Genomic DNA, 22,038 nt, shown 5'->3' with positions numbered 1-22,038 from the left:
CAATATTTTTGCGCCACAAATGTTATAGGTACTGCCTTTTTTTCCAAACCATTGACCATTTCTAGTGCTGCTTACATTAACTAGGTGTCACCAAGGTTTAGGTACACAGATGAATAGAATATTTGGTTACAGAACTTATAAAACCGCAGACTTCATATATGTGCAAGTTTCTATGATAGTGCCAGGATTAGAAACACTGACTGAGATCACCAGCACCTGGCCCCGTAACCCCCTGCGAAGCAAGGTCCTTCTTTACTGCCTTGGTGAACATCCTGGTGCCCTGCAGTTTCCTGACTTCTCACCAGAAGGAGTCTATAACGGTCCAGATAAACGGGAGATTAAAGAGGCATTTTATTTAACCATTAAAGAGGCATTGGGGGACGAGCTAATATATGATCACCCTGACTACTGACACATAAGGAGAGCAGTATATATATATATATATATATATATATATATATATATATATATATATATATATATATATATATATATATATATATATATATAGAGTACTAAGGGATACAGATGAGCAATAGTGAACATCAGTCAGTTGGGATAGTTCTGCACATACTAAATGACAGAATAATAGCGGTGCACAATCCTGACGAACAGACTATAGCAACCTTTGGGAGGCGACAAAGTGCCTTGATAGCCAGAGCGTGGAAGTTGCTGGGAGTCACACTAGCACAGGGCACTGAGGTAAAGGTATCTTCACTACACCTAGTGCAGCTGCGCCTCCCAGTGTCAACCTGTAGACCCACTACCCTGAACCCAGACCCTGTACTTGAGCTGCGACAAAGCACCCCCTCTGTGGAAGACGCTCCAGATACACCGCTGCAGCCGCCACTAATGTCCCCTCCGACGCCATGTGCTGCTAAAGACTCCTCCACGGTATTAACCCAGCTGGGGAGCCCTGATCTCGCTCACCAAGAACCACTTACACCATCCCCTCTATTCACACCGTCTCCTCCAGGCGCCAGCCACCTGAAACACCAGGAAGGATCACAAGGCACTTACAACGCATTAGGCTGTGAACAGCACAGGACATTGTTGCAGGCACTTAACGACCCCGACTTACCCCTGGTTTGTGAGCATCACGCCCAGCAGCTGCATGCGCAGCTGCAGCAGCAGCCCTCATTAAGTATCATAGAGCAGTTACAGGGACGCCCTTCTATAACGCACTACCCATTACTGTGGGGATACTTACAAAACCGCCTGTTACCAAGAGAATAACATTGTTTATTTGTGGTCAGAAATAAGCCAACCCACACAATACCCTAGGTTATAAATAGCAACAAATCTGTGGCAGGTGAGGTTGATAAGTGACACCCAGTGGAGGTATACTGTTATTTCTGAATACACACAACGCTAGAGAATAATGGCAACACCACTAGAAAACGTGATAAAGAACTTTACTACTCAGGGGAAACGTATAAGAAAACATTGTGGAGAGCTGCACAAGCTCACACAGACTATGCTACACCCTTGGCCAAAAGAGGGTACCTTCGATAAGGCAGTACTAGATCATGCTCAAACATTCCTGGAAGGGAAGTACTCTGGGAACAAACTAGATAAACGTAAAGAAACCCTGGCTCTGTGGAGAGTCTTTAAGGACAATGATGAAAAGGCCCCAGTACCTACAGCACCGCCACCAGCCTATGACGCAGATGGCATGTATACAGAGCGAGTTGTTAAGGCTGACCTAGAGCCTAATTTAAATGATCAGGCAGCTGTAGGACATGAGGATATTTCTGCTTCAGATCCCTCAGAAGATTCACCAAACAGCATGCCAGGGAATGCGCAGGGCCAGATAACCCTAAGCTCCCAAAGCCCAGGGGTGCAGAGTGCAACGTCAGAAATGCCAGGTCAGATTGACGCGCTATTCACAATAAAATTGACACCAGCACCCAACTCTGCAGCTCACCAGCAGGAAGAGGGCTCAGAGAGTGATGGAGCCTCTGGTGATTCACAGCACAGCTCCCACCTGCCATTTCCTAGGCCTAACCCTACAGCACCTACATTTGTCACTGAAATTAGCGAGCCCTTAGAGACAAGGACTAGACACTATGGCCCATTCCTCTCCCCTGGCCGGCAGCACAGCAATACACAGGCACACCATAACGGGTGGCGACCCCTTAACACAGGTCCCAAGCGAGAGGAAGAGTACTTGCTACATTTCAATGGAAGAAACAGAGATAGTGAACAATCTCGCCCAGAAATAATCACTGAGGCGGACATTAGTAGATGGAGAACAGAGCACGACTTACACCAAGGAACAGGTAGAGAATCAGGGGACACGTCACACGAGCAACATTTAGGGAGTACCACTGGCCACCCCGCAAAAATACAGCGGTTATCATTACAAGTGGACAGGGTAGAGGATCAACTCACTGAACTAATGGGTGGCTTAGGCCAATTTAGAAGAAGGCAGCCACCAACACTAAGTGAATTGGCTGGAGCTGCAGGCCCGGTGGGTTCACGTAGTGGTGGGGTCCCAATGATCCCCCCACAGCACGAGCCATGGATAGACTTACATCAGGAGGTCCAAAGCATAGCCCCAGCCCCACCTCAGAGTAATCCAGCAGCTCCTCTGATGATCAACCCAAGCACACCGCAAGCTCTGCCAACAGATGTTACGCCCCCATCTATACACATACCTCAGGTAGTGCCACCAGTGGTCACACCACGCAGGCCAGATGCACAACAGATGGACCTTGATAATCTTGATCTACCAAGTGTGCTCGAACGGGCAGAAACAAGATGGAGAAGGCAGAGAAGGACAGAGAGACAGAGACTTGCAGTGCAAGGTAGCCATGGGCGGCCTGATGACATCCCACAAGATTATGATGTATCAGGTACTGCAACGCTAAGAACAACAAGATCTAGAACTCTGCATCACATGGCCCCTAACAGGCCATTGCCGCCAGTGACCAATGGTCTGACGCCAAATGAGATAGTGATACTTGGGGAAGGGACTGACTATTATGTCAATCCATTCTCAGATAATCTAGCAGGTTGGACAGATGCTAATGCACCTCAAATGAATGTCTGGCCTCGGGATGGGTCATTTGAACCAGAAGAAATGGCCACAGCTGAAGAATGTATTCTGCAGGGGGCAGGAGATGACGATTGGGATTACGATTATATGAGCAAGGGCCTAAGAGTTTGGCAGAAATACTCACGTAGATATGACAACACAAGGCCCACAGGGGTGACACGCCAGCTACCCCTGTTATTTAAAAATGTTAAAGATCCCCCCCCTATATGTTCCTTGGTCACTTATGGACAAGGACAATTTGAAGAAACAACTCCCACCCCTCACAGTGGGTGCTGGAAAATGGATACAGGCCTTTGAAAAACACACTGCAGGTGTCCCATTGGCTATTGGAGATGTAAAAAGTCTGCTCACCTCCTTGATTGGAGAGGATGCAGAGGATATGTTCACACGCATTGACACAAGACTGTCTACTACTAATACACGGTGCGACGGTAACCCCTTCAATAAGATTAGATCACCCCTATGGAATGAATTGCGTAGGAAGTTTCCTGACGTTCCTGACATCAGCTCTTTGATGTCACAGACAATGCAAAGCAATGAAGATCCAGCACAGTACATTTCACGAATGAAGGAGAAATGGCATCAGGAATTGGGAGAAAAATGGGATGTAACAGGGGGTAATTGTAGGTTCTTTTACCACACAGTAAAAAAGGGACTGCCCACTGCTGTACAGGACAAATTAGATGGAATAGTAGCCATGGAGTGCAAACCATGGCCAGAGATACAACACCACATCATTCATTTTTGCAAAAAGGAGCAGCAACAGGAGAAGAAAAGGTTATTAGCTATTGAAAATGCAGCAGCTAAATTGGTGCAGCAAAAACTTAAGAAAAGGGAGACCCCTGATACAATGATGGTGGCTTCACCAGTGAGTCAGATGACTGTTGTTACTAATTTCCCACAAGATGCCCAGACTGCACTAGGAGGTAACACACAAGTAGCTGCACCAAACCTACAGGCACAGCCCTTCAATAATAGTGTGCAACAACAGGCATACACCAATGAGCAACAACAGCAGTATTATGGTAATGAGCAAATGAGGTATGCAAATACTGGGATGTGGGGGAGAGGTAGAGGATTAGGCTTCCAAAGACCTGCGCCACAGCCAGGAGCATGACTGTGCTACTACTGTCAGCGACCAGGACACCTTATGAGGGAATGCCATACCAAAACGCGGGATGAGGGGAGGTCAGTAAGTAGAGGAAATCCACAACAAGCTCAAGTGCCAGTACAATACTACCAGCAGCAGCAGCAGCAGCAGCCGCTGCCGCCCCAAGCAGTATATTCCTATCCTTCCCCAGCACAGCAGCCAATGCTGCAGCAGGTACAGTTACAGACACCTGCAATGGCCCAAATGCAGCCCCAGATCCGACAAGCACAGCTACTTCAGCCACAGATGCCTGTGTACCAAATGATGCCACAGACGGTGAATAACCATTACAACGCAACTTTTACAACGCACTGCCATTACAACGAAACTGTTACAACGCAAATGCTGTGACAACGCATGCCATTACAACGCAAGTCTTTACATCGACTTGCACTAGATGGCGTGCTAACATTAAAAATAGTGTAGTTTACTATCCAAACACCTTCCCTACTGCAACGTGGACTGGAGTTAGAATAGTAAATTACCCTTTTTTAATGTTAGCACGCCATCTACTGCAAGTCGATGTAAAGACTTGCGTTGTAAAGACTTGCGTTGTCACAGCATTTGCGTTGTAAAAAATTTGTTGTAACAGCATGCATTGTAAAAGCATGCGTTGTAACATCATACATCCGCCACAGACGCAAGCTCCCGTGCCTCAGGGAGCCACGATACTGCCCACCACCAATCCCTTTTCACAGGGCACCATCCAGCAGTACCAGGCTGGAGGGTATTCAAGTTAGGACAGCCCACAGACAACTCTAGTGTGTCCCGTGTTATCGTGCCTCACAAATATCAGAGAGGACCCAGTTGTGTATGTCACGATAAACAACAAAACTTATAGTTTTATGGTTGACACAGGTGCTACGTTTTCCTGCATTAGGGAAGGAGCACTGCCCATCTCCAACCAGAGCGCAGACACACAGGGTTTCTCTGGGGCAATAATAAGGGTCCCTTTTACCAAACCAGTACCAATGGAAATAGGAGGTAAATGTATTCAGCAACGCTTACTCTACTCAACACAGTCCCCAGTCAATCTCTTGGGACGAGACCTCATGGCCAAATTAAATATGACAATTAGTTTTAAAGAGAACGGTACAATGACTTGTTCCATTCCTGGTACATCAACGTGCAGGATGATGGCTGTCACTGTGGATTCCTCCCTGAGAGATGAGATAAGAGCCCGCCCAATGGATGAGCAAGCATTCTCCACAGCGGTACACATTGTTGTTGCCAATACACCAGAGATGAATGGGCGCACTGTCCAACTTCCCAAAGAATTCCTTTTTCGTCCCCAGTCACAGAACATGCCTGTGCCTGACAAAAACATGATCCTAGGAATACACTGTCTTGAAATAACACCCATGTATGGAGCCTTCTTAGCACAAGACGACTATGCCCACACATGGGCCTGTGTCATTTTCATCGAACCTGGACATCAAGTAAGGAATATTACAGATCACCAACTATTTGGAGATCCTGAGGAATATTCCAAAGCGGAGATTATTTACCAAAATCCAGTACCTTTGTCGGTGACAGTTGAGATTAGAACTCCAACTCCGCCCGAAGTATTCGATGCTACCCGTGACTCAGACTTAGCTCAGGTACCAAGCATTCTTTGGACAACAGGTCCCAATGACGTGGGGCTCATTATATCAGCTGCACCATTCAGGGTGACACTGAAACCAGGTGCCCTTCTACCTAGAGTGCGCCAGTACCCTTTGTCTAGGGAAGCAGAGGAGGGAATTGCCCCTACCATACAAGCACTGCTAGATCAAGGTGTGATATACCCCTGTATCTCGCCATGTAACACGTGCTTTTTTCCGGTGAGGAAACAGAAGACTAATCAATGGAGATTAGTGCATGACCTACGCTCAATTAACAGCATAGTGATCCCAGAGTTTCCCATCGTCCCAGACCCTTAAGTGATACTTACCAACATCCCACCTGACACTAAATATTTTTCCGTCATTGACCTGAAAAATGCATTTTTTAGTGTCCCTCTACATGTAGACAGCCAGTTCTTATTTGCTTTTTCATTCCAAGGTAGGCAGTTCACATATAAAAGATTACCCCAGGGGTACTGTGAGTCCCCCAGTGTGTTCAACAGAGTTGTCAAAGAGGACTTGTCAAATTTCCAATGTGACAGCACCTTGCTACAATATGTCGATGACATACTCCTCTGTAGCACCACTGAGCAGCAGTGCCGACGGGATACAATTGCTCTGCTTACAACATTGGCACAGAGAGGATACAAAGTAGACAAACAGAAACTCCAATACTGTCAGGAAGAAGTACAGTACCTAGGACAGCTGATCTCAGCATCAGGGAGAAGTGTTACCCCAGGAAGAGTAGAGGCAATAAGAAGCACTCCAGAACCCCAGTCAGTTAAGGACATGCAAAAGTTCCTAGCACTAGTGAACTACGTTAGACAATGGATTTTTGACTATTCCACCATTACTGCACCACTCCTGGCAGCTGTCAAAACGGCCAAAGACAGGCATAATAAGATTGACTGGACACCTGAAATGACATCAGCCTTTGCCAAATTGAAAGATGAGATTACAAACGCACATGTGTTAGGCTCTCCTGACTACACAAAAGAGTTCCATCTGTTCACTCACTGTAATGGACAGGTCATGACAGCAGTCCTCACCCAGAAGTACCCCATGGGCCACAAACCCATCGCATACTTCAGTGGCATGTTAGACTCGGTAATGAAAGGCCATTATCCTTGTGAGCAGGCCTTATCAACCGCAGCATTTGCTGTTGAGAAAAGCACCCCCATAGTCATGGGCTCCCCTCTGACACTGTACACTGAGCATGCAGTATTCGCAGTGATACAAAAAGCTAAAACAACTCTCACCACAAAAAGAGTGTCGGGATATGAAGTCATACGGTCGTTACCATCTTTGAAGGTTGTTAAATGTAATACTGTGAATCCTGCCACGTTCTTTGTTCATCCCATTGCCGCCACTGATGATGACAGTCATGACTGTGCCACCTACTGTCCCGATGAGTCAGGAACAGCGAAAGAAGACCCATTGCCAGATAGTGTAATTTACTTTGTTGACGGTTCCTCTACCATTGATCAAGAGACAGGAATAAGATACACAGGTGCTGCAGTGGTCAGAGCACAACAGAGGGATTCCTCTGACTCTCTAGACATCGTACAGCAAATAACATTGCCATCGCATTATTCAGCACAAGCAGCGGAGTTGGTAGCTTTGATTGCAGCCCTCAAACATGGAGCTAATAAAAGGATTAATGTATACTCAGATTCTGCATATGTCACCACAACGACACATTCCAGCATCCTGAGATGGAAAAGGCGTGGCTTCCTTAAAACTGATGGCACACCTGTAATGCACAAACAGTTACTTGAGGAACTAATAGATTCATTAACATTACCAGCAGAAGTGGCTGTAGTAAAGTGTACTGCACACACAAATGGCCAAGATTTCGTTTCCAGAGGAAATCCCATGGCGGATTGGGCTGCAAAAGCAGCTGCCAGAGGGCCCCGACCTGAACCATCTCAAGTGACAGGGCAAAATACCTGTGCCCCCATCCTGCTTGCTCAAGATGCACCTTTAGTAGTGCAGGCAGATACACAGAGTACAATCGATGACACAGGTGAGTCGCTGCTCTCAGATACCACTGATCCAACACTCCCATACACTATAGATGACACACAGCAATATGATATCATTGCACAACTACACTTACGAGAAATACAGGAGAGTGCCCCTCCTAAAGAGAAAGAGCTATGGAAGAAGAGGGGAGTGCAACAAGATGTTTCAGATTTCGTTTACACACAGACAATGGCAGGGAAGCCAGTTATGCCACAGGCACTATTACAAGTAGCGCTCACTCAGTTACACCTTCCGGCACATGTCCCTCGTGATATCATGTCCACAACTTTGCAGACAGAATGGTTCATCCCCAATGCGTATGAGCAGATACAACTCTTCGTTCATCAGTGCCTCATTTGTCAACAATATTCACCTAACCCAACTATGAAGACAGTTGCCTCAACAATACCAAGGCCCAAAGGTCCCTTTAGAGAACTCCACATTGATTACATAGACATGATTGACAGATGCAACAATTACAGGTCCCTCATTGTAGTGGTATGCCCATTTTCAAGGTGGATTGAAGCTGGACCATGTGTCCATTGTGACGCAAAGGCCGCAGCTACTTTTTTGCTTCGTGAGGTCATATGTCGCTGGGGATTACCGGATGCTATTCGAAGTGACAATGGCCGCCATTTTTCAAATGATATCTTTGCCATAATTACCTCAATGTTGGGAATAAAACATAAATTGACGTCAGCCTATCATCCACAAAGTAATGGTATTTGTGAGCGCCTAAACGGCCTGCTCAAAGCCAAAATCAGTAAGATAAGTGCCACAATTGGAAAGAAATGGCTCTATTGCCTTCCCATTGCTCTGTTCACACTCAGAAACGCTCCCAGTTCTGACCATCACCTTACACCTCACCAGCTTGTCACGGGCAGATCAATGAATGTGGTTGTTCCCTCCACCAGACCTAAAGTAGACACTGAAATGTCTTCTGAGATTGTGAAAGCTGAACTGTTTGATTACTTGTGTGCACTAACTCGTGCTGCAAAGTTCCTTTCTATTCAGATATCAAGGACACAGAACAAGGGCTCTATTTCTGATGAACTTCCACCTATATGCCCTGGGACAAAAATCTTCGTAAAGAAACAAGTCCGGAAGTGGAAAGATCCTAAATTTGAAGGACCATATCAGGTCATAGACTCTTCACCCACTGCAGTCCGAATAGCCGAAAGGAAGGCATGGATACATCGGAGCCACGTGAGGATCCACCCGGCACCATCCCAGGCCTGAACTATGGACAAGAGGAGGGCATCATGTTTCCGTGGTCTATCCAAGAGAAGGAGTATGAAGATCGCATGGCCATCTATGGACTGAGACACAGTAGCAGACGTCCCTCGTATATTGAACTTACGTCGAAAAAGATATGTACAGTAATCTGTATTCTCTTTGTTGCATTTTTAATTGCAGTAATTGCATTTGATTGGGTTGTGGTGTATCCAGAGAGAAGGGGAGGTACAGCTAGCAATGTTAGATCTACCCTAGGACAACCCTAGTCTAAGACACTTCCTGACACCTATGCACCGCCCACTCTGGCACCTTCCACACCCCCTGCTAACCCAACAGAATGGGATATGGTACTGGATATCACCCTGAATGCCCATGTGCCAGATACTCATAAAAAGGCCCGCGAAGTGTTGGGAGTGAATTAATTGTCAGAGGCATAAAGGCACCTGCCAGGTATTCGCCACGTATCACTCGCAAGCAAGCAGTGGCCTCGCCAGTAGTAGACTGGGTTAGTAAACTTCAGGACACAGTTGTGTACACCCATGACCAGCATTTCATGCTTGGTTTCCACTCCCAGCGCACTGATAAGATGTCAGAGGATAATGGGGTTCACAATGCACTGTTTGACAACATGTGGTATAGAGACATGAGGGAGGTCGGGAGGAAGGTCACGAATGAATCCTGCTTTGTGTGCTCTCACATCCCTCATGCTGTAGGCGCAGACAAATTGATATTTCCCAGAGAAGTGCCACCACCCACCGCCAAATGTCTCCTACATCTGTTTCTTTGTCGCATACATGGTCAGATACAGCTCCACTCAGCCACAAAAGATGGTCTGTTTGTGAATGCTACAGAGTGGGATGACAAATACGTTACATTTACAGTGGTAACAAATCCATCAGAGTATGAAAGGAGGATAGGGGTTTACCGTGGTATGGAAATGCCCATCGGCCTGTTGGAGGTCTGGAGATACCAGTTTAGGAGACTAGGGTACTTCGCCTTCCCAACACCCCCGTCAAAATGCCACTCACCAGTGCATCGCCAAGCCAACCATAATGATTCCCAGTGCCCTTGTCAGTGGAGGCCAATATTGCGCCTGCAGGCCAACATTTATTTTAAACGGCAGGTGGAATGGCCCACATGACTTGGTATGTAAGGCAGCCTCCTTAGGGGATGCCATTGTGGAGGAAGATGACATACATCGTATTGATAAGAAGATAGGGGAGGAGTGCGCTGAGTTATGGGCACAAGAGACTAGAAGATACACTTTCAATGAGGGTACAAGATACCAACCAAAGAAAGCATACAAGCTAAAGTCTCCTCTCCTTTGTTTCCTAGGTAATGGAACGAACTCTGTGGGCCGCAACACAAACTGCAGCAGCACAATTTTTAATTCGGACCTTCAGTACGGCACCTCCAGCCTCATGGACATCTATTGGGCCTGCGGTGAACACATTTATCTGCAGCTGCCACCCCACTGGAAAGGACTCTGTTCCATGGTTATGATGCATGAACTACACCTGGTTGTACCAGCATCGAACATTTCCCGCATCCATACCCACCCAATGACAGGTGATGTCACCCTGCTCCACCACCGAAAAAGGAACCTTCAGAAATACTTCTCCAATGGTCCATTTCACGAGGTTCCACAAGAATTCCTCCTTTTCAACGAAGCTGAACTATTCTTCGGGGGCGCTGTCCCCATGTTCCAGACAAAAGCCAATGCTCGCTGGCTCCAAGTGACGCGATACGAACTGATGCAGCTCGTCAACAACACCCGTGATGGGTTCAACGCCGTGAAAGAAGAACTGAGACCTCTGAGACTTATGGTTCTAGAGCACAGATATGTTCTAGATCAGCTGACTGCGATGAGTGGTGGTGTATGTGCAAGAGTGGGGAAGTCCTGCTGTACTTTCATTTTGGCTAATGATGCGGACAACGGAACACTTACAAAGGCCATCGAGGACTTGGACACTTTGGGGAAACAGATGCATGAGGAAGGAGGTGCTGAAGCAGACGTTTTCGATAATTTGTTCAGTTTTGACTGGATGCCTTCATGGCTGTCTGCTGTACTAAAATTTATGATGCCTATAATTTGTGTTCTGTTGCTGTTGTGTTGTGGTGTACAGATTCTAATACATTGTGTGAAAAGATTCAGTTCTAAGGTAATTGGTATGAACTACGCGAGCTCAGGGGTGTACACTGGAATACGCACTGAACAGGGGGACGGGGAAGAAGTGACTATGCTGAACATAGTAGAGCTCACCCTTGGTAGGTGTTATCAGCCCCAGGTGCCTGGTAGCCCCCCACTTCCCTCGAGGAAAGACTTAGTACACCCGTATGAGATAATGGCTGGGGATAGAGGGGAATCACAGGGAGAAATAGAAGCAGGCCCGAATAGGAGTGAGGGAGGGCCTTCTCCTCGTGACGCCACATGGCCACTGCCCCCACCGCCGGCTAAGTATGCTGTACGAATGGTGTTCATTAAAGATGAACAAGAGAAGGGAAATGAGAAAGGGACTGATTGTCCCATATAATTGTCCTGAGACATCCCTCCCACTTGCCCGTGCTGTGTAGGCCCTTTTATATGTTATATAGGCCTTTGTTAAATTGACCGTAGCTCTGCCATTTTAGTGCATCGCAGGCTGATGGCAGGTCTGACCCAACTCTGACCCAACGCAGATTCAGTTCCTCTTTCTGCGAGGCCTTCTGCCTCCAAACTGGTAGCCCCCACCCTACCCGGTCGGTACCAAAGTTCAGCATCCTCTTGACACTTCGACATACAGTAAACTGCATCCTGGCATAGCACTTGTTTCCTGGGCAGGTTTCCCGCATTTCAGGAAGTGGCAACCGCAGAGCTCAAGTTGGGAGAACTGAAAGGATGTATGTATGTATATATTCGATCCGTGCACAATATCTGTTTATATTTTTTGCTTCGCGTACAGTGTCTGCTTATAGACAAGCGATTGGCCTGAGAAACTGACCTTTTCACCTAGTTCATTGTCAGCATTAAGTGGTAAATGACGACATGTCTGGTGAAAGTCTGCAGACGAGGTTTATTTTTGGGTAAGAGTAGCGTGCGAAGGAGCCCATACACCTCAACGGATTACCTCGCTGTCTGTATGTAGGTGACAGACTCCGTAGGTCTTCTCCAAGAGCACACAGAGGCTCTTGTGTTTGCTTTTGCGCCTGCTTAGCATTGTGCTGTATTTTACCTATATGAAATGTCCTGTTGTGTTTAGTTGTTGTTCTCTTTATTTCTGATCACAATGTATTCATTTCATTCAAAATTGCAGGAATGCTTGCTCTAGAGTAGATATGAGAGTACCTTGGTGATAGAGATCTCATACACTGATGCGTTTATACACTGTGTTTTCTTTCTCTCAGACAATCTGATACGGAGAGAATGGAAATGTGATATTTGAATTTTGTGTTTTGTATTTTATGTCTTTGTCTTGCAGTTTCTTTGAAGTTGCATCTTCTCATTAAACTGCTATTGTGATCTACCTCCAATTCCATGTCTCACATGTCTGTTTTCTTCAGTTTTAGAGCAAGCGTTCCCAGGCACCCCTGCTCAAATTAAGGTGCCCCTTTTGTCCCTGGCTCACTCTCCTGCTCAGTTCTGTGGTGGCTCCCGGGGCTCTGAGTACCGCCCCTAGCTTCCTTGTCCTGTAATAAATCCTCCCTCTGACACTGCCCCAAATATACAAACTCACATAAACCTGGGGCAGCTCAAACAATGGATGCCTCCCCAGTAAAGGTGCAACAAGGAGGAATGTTTTAAAATGTTCCTCGTTTTTTTTACCCTTTCCATGTGTACTGCATTCTGCAGCTCACATAGAACTTGTAAAACGCCTCTCGGGATTGTTTATGTGAAGGAAGGTGGCCCTTCCTGTACAAAAACAATACTGCCTATGTTGGTGCTAGGCAGCATTTGTGCGCCAACACAAGGGAAAAGGACAGGAATGCACCGTATTTCATAAATGCAGTGCATTCCTGCATTTTCACATTGGCATAGGTCAGCGGAGCAAGAAGACTTGCGGCGCTGCCCTACGTCAATTCCTCTAAATGATGCCCTTTGAGGCAGATTTACAAGCCCCTTGCGCTGCCAGTGCATCACTTTGTGACGCACCGGTAGCGCATTTTTCTGCCCCATATTTACAAGGTCAGGAAAAGCCACCCTGCGTGGCTTTTCCTGTCCTTGTAAATATAGCCCCTTTACACGCAGCACTTTGCATAAAAGGGGCGTTCCATGGGTGTTGCTGTGGGTTTTCCTACGCAATACCCATGGAACCAGACACATTTCCAGATTTACAAGAAATGGTAAATCTGTGAATGCGCCTGAATGCTGTTTTGTTTCCTCTTCTGCAGCACACATAGAATGAGGAAATGACCTTTAATGATTGTTTATGTACAGGAAGGTGTCCCATTCTGTAGATAAACAATCCTTTAAATAAATGACGTTTTACACGTTCTATGTGTGCTAATGCAGCACACATAGAAGTTGTAAAATGCCATTTCTGATTGTTTATGTGCAGGGAGGGAACCCTTCCTGCACATAAACAATCACCCCCATGACGCAGGCATCCTTGCGCCATGGTGCAAGGATGCCTGCGTCAGCGCATGGCAGCAGTTTGTACACCAGTGGGAAGCACAGAGATGCAACATATTGTTGTAAATAGGTCGCATCCCTGTGCTTCAAAACTAATGCAGCGCGGCAAAATGACTTGCTGCACCGCACTGCGTTAGTTTATTGTACATCTGCCCCTTTGTTTTTAGCTACACCTTTGACTACACCCCCACGCTTACTGACCTTTGGTTTGCTAAACACTGTTTAATATTATTTCTCCACTGTAAAAAGTATTTGCTGTGGTAACTGGGGGCGTTTATGGTTGTTGATAATGAGGAGTACCAGGTTCTAGAAATGTTTGTCAGGAGGGGGTCCTTACGCCTAAAAATGTTTGAAAAGTGGGTCTCGGCATCAAAAAGTTTGAAGGCCTCGTGAGTAGAGTATCACAGTGATGTATCGTGGAGTGGAGTGGAGTGTCAGAGTGCAGTGTTGTGAAGTGTTGTAGAGGAGTATCATAGAGTGGCATAGAACAGAGAGACGTTGAGAGGAGTCACGCAGAGTGGTGTTGCGCAGAGTGGAGCGACATAGCATATAATTAAGTAAAATGCTGTAGAGTGGAATGCTGTGCCGTAGACCGGACTGGCGTACCTCCCCTCGAGCTGCCAAGGTGGCAGTATAGCACCAGTTTAGCCCCTGGATCAATCCATGCACTGCTTAACAAACTTCCAAGCGGCCATTAAACAGGAATATACCGACCAGCTGTTAAACTATTGTTCACTCGGGGTGATTTATTTGTCTGAATTAGCCCTTTGGGTCGGACGAAACTGTTTAAACATTAAACAGATTTTTTTCTTATCTTTCTGCAAACCGATGTTGCATTTTACAAAAAAGTGCTTTACACAGCAGTAAAAGACATGAACTGAAATGGGAGAGAAGAGAAGAGAGGCGCACTGCTGCTTTTTAATCGCCCGTGACAGCCAGTCCAGAGACCCCGGAATCTGGGAAAAGGCTGTAACGTACCAACGCCCTGGGCGAGTGGGATTTGGGAGGCCGCGATTTCACAAAATAAGAAGAAACATTGTTGGGGTCCAAATGTCTCAAAGGCAGAAAATTATGAACTAGCAGTTCACAATGCAAGACAAGCCGCTTTTATTACTTGCTGGGAAGCTGCGTCCACGAGGAACCGGCGGAGGCGAGCTGCTATACGGAAGCAGCTCCGGCATAATGCGCATTTTTAGGTCTCGCCGAGTCAGCGCTCATGCGCTGCCCGAAGAGACTTTAGTAGGTGAGTTTTCAAAGTGCTTCTGAAGGCTGGAGGTTCGCGCGTGCACACTCGTGTGAACGCAAGCTTGTCACCAGCCAGCAGCACTTTGAAAACTCACCTACTAAAGTCTCTCCGAGCAGCGCATGCGCGCAGACTCAGCGAGACCTAAAAACGAGCATTTTGAGCAAATAATGTAAAACATTTTGTAGAAATGTAACAATAAATTGAAATAGCATATAACATATCTAAAAATGACATTGTATTTATTCTGTAGCCTACAAATATATGTCAGAAACAGCAACATACATCCAATCATAAAAAAAGGGGAAACGAGCCACAACTTATAGTGAATAGACCTATAGTAATGAAAGCACTTTTAGTGAAAGGGCACAATAGAAAAGCACTAAATATTATTTCAGTCATTGCCATGGACGTCATTTGGGAGTAATCAGGGGTCGCAGCTGTGACCTCTAGTTTGCTCTCTGCTACTCCTGTCACTTTCTTTGAGACCCCTGGCCTCAGAGGAGGCAAACTTTTGCCTCTGCTGAGGCCACAAAGTGAGGGCCACAATTATACTTCAACTGCAATTTCTCAAAAACTACTGAACAAATTAACACCAAATCACAAGTTGCGGACCAAGATCTAGCTTCATGATGAATTTGGGTTATTCGCTGTAGCTGTGTGTAAGTATGTCTACAGAAATGGGGATTGTGTGTTTTGGGAGGCCCCATTTGTTCTTGGTCCCCGCTTGACAAATCCCTCCAGATGTTTATACACAAACAAGCAAAAAGTAGCACTTTTTTCGAATGTTTTGTGGAGATTCATCAAACGGTTATTAGTAACCCAAAAAAAGCTTTTCCTATGGAAAAGCAATCCTAACTATAACTACCTAGTGGCGACTAACATCAGGTAATATATAAATATTTATTCACTGAAAACAAACAAAGGTTAAAGTAACGTTATAGCTGGTGAATATGTCAGTGACAATATTAACGTTTTGAACTAAAAAGTACAAAAACTGAATTTTACCAGTTATAGTTAGCTGAGCTAACTAGAACTTCTGCCCCCGCCATGCACTGCTTATGAACCCACATATTACGTCACTCATGACAATTTCCATTACTATGTTTATGACATCACTGATTTTTTTAAATTGAAGGGGGGAGGGGCGTGTGCCCCCCTCCCCAAGCCTGGTTAGGCCCTGGGGACTCTGTTCCTCAGGGCCACTACTAAAATTAAAGGGGAAAGGGGCCATGCCCACCCTTCTTCCTGAGGCTTTTCTGGCCCCACAGACCCTATCCCCAAGGGGCCATGGGAGGAGCCCTGAGGCCCCAGCTGGCGCCTCACATGCTGCGGAATCCGGCATTGCTCCCGCCCGCAGAGAGCAGCTACTAATGCTGCTCTCTCCAAACAAGCGCAATAATTTGATCCGTTTCCATACCCGCATCTGTGCAGCCAGAGAAACAGATCAAAAGTCTTTTCTATTTGCTCTTGCTCCGAGGAAGATTCAAAAAGGCTCAGCCAAGAGGCAGCACAGACAGGTTTTCCTGCCCGCGGCAGTGCGGGCAGGGAAACTTGTATGCCCTGGCGGTGGGATTCCTGGGACATAGCTATTTAGCCAGCCCCGAGGCTTTTAATGGCTCTTGATGGGGAGTCATGCAGCCTCCTTCCAAGTTTTCAGTTATTTTGGCCCCGAGGTTTGGCTCCCCAGGGCCTTTGAAGGTTCGGGGAGGAGGCCGCACACTCCCCTCCCCCCCACCTCTTTATTATTGACATCAACCCCAAGGTTGGGCTTCTCTGTTCCTATAGAAGCTCGGAAGGAGGCCGTGCCGTTCCATCCCCTTATATGCGGGGTGGGAGTACCGGGGCCTTCAACTGCAAAGGGAGGACTGGTGGCCCTCTCCACTTTTTCATGATTTTGGTGGGCTCCCAACGCCTATAATTTATGAATGCGGCCCGGCTGCAATTGTTTTTTTTTTTTATCTTGTGGTCCTCTTGTGCGATTGCAGCAGTTTCTGCCCATTTATGTTTGTTTTTGGCCCTAAGCGGGATCCCTCTGAATTTCCCTCCTCTCCCATGGTGTCTAATGGCTTTAACATATGGGTTTCAAAATATATAAACAGGGCTCCTGTCTTTGTTGTCACTTTTCATAATAAACAGTTCAGACCTGTGGCATCCGAAATTACTTTTTGCAATTAACCAATCAGGCCTATAAGCTTGTCACGATAACCAACTCACACCTACTGCACAACTTTTCCCATTAGGCAACCATCAGGAAACCATAATTAAATGACGCATTTGTACAACATTACAGTGGTCAAAACAATATAAATTCTCTCCTAGAGTGAAATGATATAGTGTAAATTTTCTATCAGTCCAGTTTATTTGAGTGGGTCACCAACATGAAAGCCCTTGCTTATGACAGTAAGCGGTGGGATCGTATGTAACACAATACCCGCCTACAGGCTTTAGCACAGTATAAAAACAATCCAACCTTAAATGTTTTTTGCTTTTAACGCATGCTTTTAACATTAAATAATCCACACCTACTGCCTTTCTCACAACTTTTCATTATAATCAGATCCGACTTAACATTTCCCAAAGAACCTATTGGCTTTACCATTGGCCATAACCAGCTCATTACAAAAAGGGGAACCCCTATATGGATAAAGGTAGAGCAGCAGGGGATAAGTCACAAATTAACACAAAAGATTCTGCTGTACCTATATGTTTTGACACCATGCAATTAAGTCGATAGTTGAAAAAGACCACTCTTGCTAGACCATGCAATAAAATTATAACACAAATCTGGTCATCACCTTAATATTTTGACTTTTTTTATTATTTTCAAATTAATTGAAACAGATTATAAATGCACACATCATGTGTTGAAAAAAGAGACTCAAATAGCAAAAAACATTAGGAACCATTGGCCATAACCAGCTCATGCCTACTGTACCGAGCATAAACTTTCGCTCAAGGCAACCGTCAGGCCTACACTCATACACCAGGCGTGGAGTGGTAAAACGGTATACAACGCGACAGTCGGCAAAGCAAAACACTACTCCTGTTAAGAGGGCGTAACGAGGCCTATCGTAGCGCATATCCTCTATCGCCACAGTTTATCAAAGAGGGTAGAACCCCCCCTTAACCTTAGCCAGTGTAATAACCTGTGGCATTCCATGAAACAAAATACCTCTCTACGCAGTGGCGGCTCGCATAGGGCGTGCTGCGGGCGGTGAACCGGGAGGTAGCAAACACGGACATACGATGGAACGGAGGAATGTAATTATTACGTTCCTCCGTAGGTCCAAGTTTTCTACCCCCTCACCCCGCTCGCCGCCCCCCAGCACGCCCTGTGCGAGCCGCCACTGCATACAGGCTTCAATACAGAGTGATAACTACCCAACTTTAAATGTAGACTGACTTTACCATATTTTGCAGACAATAAATGTCAGCTTACTGTCTTTTATCATAACTTCTTGTCATAAAGCCGCACAATGATGTATTGAGCATAAGCTTTCCCACAGGTGAAAAGTGCGATTCAAGCACACAACTGCTGCCCACATGCTGTGCTGGGAACATGACTATGAGTGCAGAGTCTAACCCCTCTCTAAGCAGAATGTCTGAAGACACTTTTTCTGTTACTCACATATGGTAAGCAACAGTTGTGTTGTCCAGCCAGACCTAAAAAGAGCAGCACACATGTGAGTGAAAGACAAAGAGGAGTGGATCGGTAACTTCTAGTGCCTGGAAGTGAATAAAGAGCCTTCAGAGGCACTTGAAGCAGGGACTTCCAAAGCAGAACCAGGGGCGGCAGATACCTGCCAGATTAACATGTCAGCTCTGGGGTGTAGATTTGTCAACACACCTGATCATGTGTGGCCCATCAACGAGTCCTGGCTTCTTTCCTTTTTAGTAAACATCTAATCAAATTCTGGAGCTGGTAGTTTTGTTTCTAACAAAGTAAGAATGGGTCAAAAACATCAGATTGCAAAAAGGTGTTAAAGGTGCCATGTCCCCGGCCATTGGGAAACTGTGCATAAGCGGCAGCAGAACACGGATGTTCTATAAAGCAGACGTCATACATCTTGATAGACATTGGGTGTTACAATGATTGTAGCACCCTGGTACTGCGACTCGCCGGAATTCTCTCTAAAACGGACAATTAGATTAACCCTCTCTCCATCAACCTACCCACGGCACTCTACTTTTGTCGGGTCTTTGCTCATTCCTGCCAGGTTTTTCCGTTGCATTCTGGGACTTGTAGTCCTTTTGTAATTCATGCCTACATGCAAAGGAAATGCCTGTACTGAATGAGTTACTCATGCTGGGACCTTAGAAACGGGAAACTGTGACTGACCCCAAAATGAAACATTAAAAAAGCATCACCTGCCAAAATACATTTTCAAAACGTAGGTTTTCTGAAAATCTGCCCGCAGGTGGATGAAGAACCCACGAAGGGTTTCTTGAAGCGACTGTCCCTAAAACTACAGGCGGTGCAAAGTTTGGTAACGAGAAACACTTACCTTCTGAACTTCAAATGCCAAATGATTTGCCAGCAGGGCCTTCCCCCCCGCTTGTCTCACAGAGGATACCGGGAGGGACCGGTGAACTTTGCCCTGTGAACCTCGGGGGGCGGGGCAGTGGAGAGACCTGCTGGCTGGATGGTATTCAGCGGCGAGCCCCTGGCTTATCATTAACGACTCCTGCGCTGCGAGGCAGCAGCACGCTGGCTGCTTGTTCACGTTATCTTCGCCTCTTTGCTGGAGGACAGGTGGTACTGTAAACCCTGTATGGAAGCTCAGAGGGTTAATGCATTTAGGGCCATAGTTATCAAGTTTCCCAGCTCCATGCATGATGTACAGCTCCAATTGCGTTTGTTCCTTTGAATTCTGGGACTTGCAGTCCTGTTTTCAATAATGGAATAAGCAAGACTACAAGTCCCAGAACTCAAATAAAAAGCTGGACTAGAGCGGCACACCAAGCATGGACCTGAGAGACATAGTAGGGCTGTAGTGCATATGTTGGTGTTCATGTTATAAACTCCCGAATTGAGCACCTGGTCGCAAATCAGTGAAAGGATACTGTTTGTTGGGGAGTAGGGAGTGCTCCGGAAGATCACTGCCAACTCTCAAACTATTCAAAAACAAAAAAAACGTTTCAATTAAGCCTAGGATCACGTAGGGAAAACAGACTGCAGTTAAAAACACAATTTTATTTAAAGGTGACTACAGATGTGGTGGTCTGATGACTGTAGCAGGCCACCATCTCTGTGATGGCCACCAACTGGAGAGACTCACCGTTTGCAACCTACCTTTTTACTATTCATGAAATAGGTCGGATTATGATCCACTCTGAAGCAGAATCTTATGAGCTGACCTATTAGTATATAAGTGGGATGTAAAAAATGTTACCAGTTGCAAAAACTGCAACCAGCTTTTTGTGGCCAGTAATTTATAAACAAGGCCCTAGTGAGGTGATACTATCCCGATTTACTCTAATGTAATATTTTTAAGCGCTCTGTACAATGTTTAGGAATTTCAATCTAAAGACTAAAAATTAAGTTGGTATCCTTAGCCTTTTCCATGTGAGAGTCTAAAATGGACAATTGATGGCCTCAAAAAAAGCACTGGTATGGACATTGAGCATGTAATAAGAGTAGAAATGACAAAGCAATATAGTAGAGCACATCGCTTCCTAGAAATAAAAGCAAATATTAAAAAGCTCCAATCTCAAATTTCCATTAAAATACAATTTAGAGTTTTGTACTTTTTGTTTGTAAATTAAATAAAATATGCTGTTTTTTTATTTTATTTTCTTCAATTTTTTTAATTTTACAGAGTTTTATATAGCGCGAACTTGACCCGACTCTGGTGTCAGAGCGCTTTACATAGCACCAGTTGCATTACATGAGGACACATTCATTTTTTTTTGTTAGGCACGGGGAGATTAAGTGATGTGCCCAGAATCACAGGATGTTCAGCGTCACTGCCGAGAGTCGAACCCTGTTCCCCAGATTCGAGGTCGACCGTCTGTAGGAAACTGGCTCTATATATACTACACCAAAATGAGTTATGGTGTGTATAGAGTCCAGGTGACCCCAAAAGTAGGCAGAGGTTAAAGTTAGATAGAACCTTACTCTCTATTTGTGGTAGAGTGGTCGAGCAGTAAGGCAGTATCAGAGGACAGTGTTAAGCATTTGATGTACACACTCAGTCAGCAAATGAATTCACACACTCAAGAACTGAACTCTAGGCCAATTGTTTTTGTATAAAAAAATATATTGTTGTTTTATTTTTAGAACCAAGCAAGCCTGGCACAGGTAAGCATTAAATACTTTACAGTAATACGTTTCTGAATGTAGAACAGTTTGAAAATGCAATGGGAATTGTACTTTATTTGATTTACAGGGGATGCAGTAGGTTGCAATACTTAGCAAATGCAGTACATTGAAATGAATAGGCTTTTTCAGTAAATTACAGGTACGTTACTTTTTACGTTACTTTTCTAACTCAGTGCTGGATACCTAGATTCAGCACTGGGACATTTCCTGCAAACAGGTAAGTAAATACGTTTTGGGTATTCGTGCGATTTTTTAAGAATATTTTTAGATTTCAAAACTCCACACTTGGAAACTTTTTGGAAGAAAATTGTCAATGTTATCCTATGGAGGAAAAACAGGTAATCAGTTCCCAGGTAAGTTATTGACTGGACTGTGGGAGTTAAGGTTCTGGGGTTAGACTCAGGGGTTCCCCAGGGTCAGTGATGCACTCTTGTTGCACCCTCAGCGGCACTAGGGCAGCCGGGTGCAGAGTGTTGAGGCTCAATATTATCCAATGGGGGATAGGGTCCACCGGTTGGTGGCAGCTGGCAAGCAGGCCACTGGCTGTGGGAGCAAAGCTCCTAGGGTTTAGGTCAGGGCAAATGGGGAAACAAAGTAGCACAAAAGGTGCACCCTCAGCGGCACTGGGGCAGCTGGGTGCAGGGTGCTGCTTCAAGGTTGGGTGCCCTGTTGTTTTCAATGGAGAACCTCTGGTTTGCAAAAACACTGCAAGCAGGGAGACGAAGGACTTCTGGGTGTAACCACCACTTTGAGAGGTAAATTGGGAAGTTAGGGGTTGGTTAGGC

At 45.6% G+C, this 22,038-nt stretch overlaps 1 protein-coding gene across 3 annotated transcripts in view; it reads right to left on the bottom strand.

Moving 5' to 3' along the window:
* Positions 1–19,554, bottom strand: part of LOC146854144 (uncharacterized) — a 198,969-nt gene extending 179,415 nt beyond the window's left edge. For all 3 annotated transcript variants that reach the window (XM_085651917.1, XM_085651919.1, XM_085651918.1), the window contains exon 1: positions 19,437–19,554. The gene's annotated coding sequence lies outside the window, so the exon portion shown is untranslated. The remainder of the gene's footprint in view (positions 1–19,436) is intronic.
* Between the last annotated feature and the right edge of the window lie 2,484 nt (positions 19,555–22,038).

This window comes from Triturus cristatus, chromosome 4_1 (genome assembly GCF_964204655.1).
Source record: "Triturus cristatus chromosome 4_1, aTriCri1.1, whole genome shotgun sequence".
Lineage (NCBI taxonomy): Eukaryota > Metazoa > Chordata > Amphibia > Caudata > Salamandridae > Triturus > Triturus cristatus.
This window is presented reverse-complemented; position numbering and strand designations above follow the sequence as displayed.